The sequence below is a fragment of the Mus caroli genome, chromosome 3, assembly GCF_900094665.2.
Source record: "Mus caroli chromosome 3, CAROLI_EIJ_v1.1, whole genome shotgun sequence".
NCBI classification, from domain to species: domain Eukaryota; kingdom Metazoa; phylum Chordata; class Mammalia; order Rodentia; family Muridae; genus Mus; species Mus caroli.
The window spans coordinates 62,247,634-62,251,935 of record NC_034572.1 but is presented as its reverse complement, the minus strand read 5'-3'; positions in this window follow the sequence as shown (position 1 = coordinate 62,251,935).

Below are 4,302 nucleotides of genomic sequence, written 5' to 3'. Positions count from 1 at the left end.
TGATCCTTTCTTCAGACTTCCATGGGCAGGTACACGTATGTCATATAATCACACAGACAGGCACATATACACAAAAATAAAAGTAATGAGTGAATGAATGGATGAATGAATGAATGAATGAATGAATGAATGACTGTTTTGGTGGTGTAGGGAGTGGACCTGCTATACAAATGCACTGACTGATGAGCTTCCATGAGCTAGGTTCACACAGTCCTTCACACAACTGCATTTGTATGGAGGGCCCTTTCCCCATTAATTCTCAGCTGCTGATCAGAGCGAAAGCAAGTACTCCCCTAGCCGAGCCCTTCCTACCTTAGCTCAGGCACCCTCTTCGTCTTGCATGTGTGCTTGTCTTTGATTTCTGTTTCTCCTCCTAGCAGACAGAAGAGTACTCAGCGAGCATCAGGAGACTTGAGAGACTCTCGGATCCCTTCACATCTGTTAGTTTTTCTTGTATTTTTTTTAAGGGCCTATTGCTTGCTTCTTTTTGAGTTTGATATAAAGATTTTCCAGAAAAGATAGGAAATGAGCAAGTTTTTAAAATTATATTGGGTACGAGAAATGGTACAAGTGGTACAATTTGACAAGACTAGGATGAGGTCCCAGGTGACTGGCACAAAATGCTGCCCCATTGACCAATGTCATCCAAGCTTTGTCTATGGGCCTCACTTTGAGCTGTCAGAATCAGGAAGAGCTGACAGAGGCCCTGAGTGCGTGTACTCTCCTCCTGTGTACACTACAGTAGCCTTGAACTCAGCAGAGAGAGGATGGGGAACCCGGAGGGGTTAACAGGGTCAACCCTAAGCCCGTAATGTGCAGTTAGTTGGTAGATCCCTCAACGGTGGCCCTGGAGCCTCCACACCTGCCCTGGGACTCTTGCCCAGGCCTTGTGTCGGCTCAGCTCTCTCTGACCTTCCCCCTGTCTGCAGCTCCTGCCTCCCTAATGCGCTCAGCACTTTTAGCTGTTCTGTGATAGTCTCTGAGGGCGCAGGGATGAGAGCCTTGCCGAAAATGTGCATCTTCTGCAGAAAAGGGCCACAGAACACTTAGAGAGGAAAAAAGGGCAAAAGATCAAAGCGGTCTGGAACAGAAAGGGGAAGAAGGGGCTATAAAATTTGAATGAAGAGCCTGGAAAAAGCAGGGATAAGGTAGAAAAAGCTTTGTTTGTAGTCAGAGCAAAGAGGAGACAGGGGAGGAGGAGGAGGGGAGCCCTTCCAAGGAAGAGGCTTCTTAAAAGCTTAGGATGTTGATGTCCTCTGATCAAAGCATCCCAGCCTACCCACACTGTTGATCTCCGGTGCTGAATGAAACTGACATTTTCTTCTGGCACACAGTGTTTCTGTGGCCCCTTCATCTTCCTGGGTGTCACCTCCTCTGGGAAGTCTCCATTAACAGAACTCTTCCTTGTTCTCTAGTTCTGATCTCTCCCTGGGTTTCTTTATTATTTGTCAAGGGTTGATTTCATTTAGTCATTGCTAAATGACATTAGATAGTAACCCCACAAAGGCAGGCACTTCTCCTGTCAGCTTTGTTTCCGCATCCAGACAGACTTCAGGAAACAAATGTCTGGAGAACTAATCCCACCAGTTAATGTGTCAAAGCTCCCTACATGTCTAGGACAATAATACTGGGAATGAATGATGGATCAGACAGCAAATGCCCCTAATATTTCATATAACATGACTTGTTTCAGAGGGCTCGCAGTGTGCTAGACACTATATATGTTGTGCTTTATTTAATAACCAGAGGCAATGTGTAGGTATAACATACTAAGCAGCAGGTGCTACGCACACTGACTAACCTAAGCAGCACAGAGATATTAAAGGCTGTGAAGAGCTGAGAGCCAGGAAGCTACAGAGGCCCGAATCATACAAAGGTGGGTGTGGCTTACTCCATAGCCCAATCCTGGAGCAGTGCTGTCTTAGCATCCTACTGTGAGCACAGCAGTGTAGTAATGATCATTGTTGTCCAAACATCCTTTAGTGGGACTGAGGACCTGGGTCCAGGTAGGGCCCCTGGGAGAATCTAGTTTTCTTTTAGGTTGCCATCTGACGGATATCTGGTCCAATGTTCATCTATCTAGGGCTTGAGAGAAGGGCAGGGCAAAGGAGAGCTTCCCTGAGAGGAATCCATGGGGAAGTTTACAGAATCCAGGAAGCAGGTGGAGAGTTTCATGGAGCCATGTTCCCTCTTGTGTTCATGGGTGTATTCATGTCCTACGAGCATCGGCCCTATGTGGTGGCCGCAGGCTGGGACTTCTTGCAAGGCTCTCCTGGGCCGAATAGTTCTCGGTGAACTTTCCTCTTAGGTGAGAGCTTATGGCGTTAACAGAGCAATCTAGTGTCTGTGCTCCTGTTTGTCGGCCCTCAGGGCTGTCAGTTGTCAGAGTCACATTTTCCAAGTTCACAGTTACAAGACAGAGGCTGGTCTCTTGACTGAGCCCAACTACTGCAGCAGACTTTCATGGGGCTCACCACTGAGAGGGAGTTCAAGTTTACCTGTGACAGACAGCAGCTTGAGAACCATCTCAGAGGGTGTGTCTTCCTAACACTTGCTCCTCTGCTTGCTAAATCCGTTCTGACTCCTCCAAGTGCCAACATCGATCCATCACTCCCTTCCAGTATTTACCATGTCTACCTTAATGTGCACGGGCAAGGCTTTGTCCTAGAACTACTTTTGAAACAGTTAGTGATGATGGAATTAAATCTGTGCTCATGTTTGCATACTCTCCAGTGGCTTTTTGAAACATACCTAATGTTGGTATTCTGTCTAAACTCTACTCCCACAATTACCTGGCAACATTCAGATAGTCCTCACCCACTATAGAAGGGGCTGCCTGCCTCCTCCCCTCTCTCTCTTTTTTTTTTTTTTTCTGATCAAAGCTCAATTTTACTATTTCCAGACACTCAGTTATAAAGGAAGGGGGAGGGAACCTGATTTCCCCGCCAAGTAACTCGGGGTCAAGTAGCAGGACGAACACGTGTGTGCCTCCAAGCAACAAAGCGACAGGGTCCAGCAGTGGGCGTGGCAGGACAAATGAGCAGGAAGCTCCACCCTTGAGCAAGCAGGTTCAAGCAGGTGGGGGAAGGGAGACCACATCTCCTCCCATTAGTTAACAAAAAAATAAAAAAAAAAAAGAAAAGGCTGGCCTGAGGCAGAAAAATTACCTCCTATGTTCAATAGTTCTGCCTGAGTTCTTAGGGCTAAAGAAAAAAAACCTGTTTCCGTGGGATTCCCTAACTTTTCTAATGGTAAACTGTATCTGGCTAAGACTGTCCTTATTATCTTAGTAAACCACTAACAGAATAGGCTCTGACTTTATAATGCTAATTAGTGCTGAATAGGTAACTTCCTGGTTGCATTTTAAGTAGGGCGTTGGAACCCTGGCTAAAGAATAACACTGAGTTGATATTCCTCCGCAATTTTGGATGACAGGTGGGGAAACAGGGAGAAGGGGCAAGACCGGCTGGCTCCTTAGTACAAGGCCAATTGGCTTTATTATTTGGGTGCCTCCCCTCTCTCTTACTCTCTTGCCTTTCTCTATTGTCTCTTGCCCTCTTGCTCTCCCTCTCTCCCCATTCCCCTTCCCTCTCTCTCCACGTGGTCATGGCCGGCCTCTACCTCTCTACTCTCTTCTTCTCTCTGCCTTTCTCTCTGCCTCTTTTACCCTCTTAACTCCCCTCTCCATGCCCTGAATAAACCCTATTCTATACTATACCTTCCCCATGAGGGACCGTGGACGGTCCCTCATGGGGAAGGGATGCCTTGGCATGGGCCCGCTGAGGCACCTCCTTCCCTCACACCTCACCACACCCCAACAGAACATATCTTAATATTCCTTTATCTTTTTATAATCACAACACCTATGAACTATAAATATGCAGGAAAGCAGGTATTTTTATATTTATCCTGCTGGGCAGGTCTTATTCTCCTGTGTTATGCTAGGAGACTTGAGGCTTAGGATAGCCAAGGAACATGTCACAGTCTTGTGGGTACCCAGCAGTGGCAATCTGAACCTAGGGGACCTCTGACCCTGGAGCTCAGTGAGCCAGGTCCTGCTGCTTGACTCTCAGGCTGCCTCCGTTTAGTTCTGTTTGGGAGCTACTTAGCAAAGAAAGCCCTGAGTACTTCAAGAAGAGCAGAGACCAGATAAATGACGAAGGTTAATCAGGGTAAGACAGTTCAAAGGCAATGCTTTCCAGTGTGAAGAAAGCAGACTGGAACTGTCACAGGCATCGGACTTTTGGGAGGAAGTTATTGGATGCAAGGCTTTCAAAACATAGTTGAGGGAGGCCAAGAAGC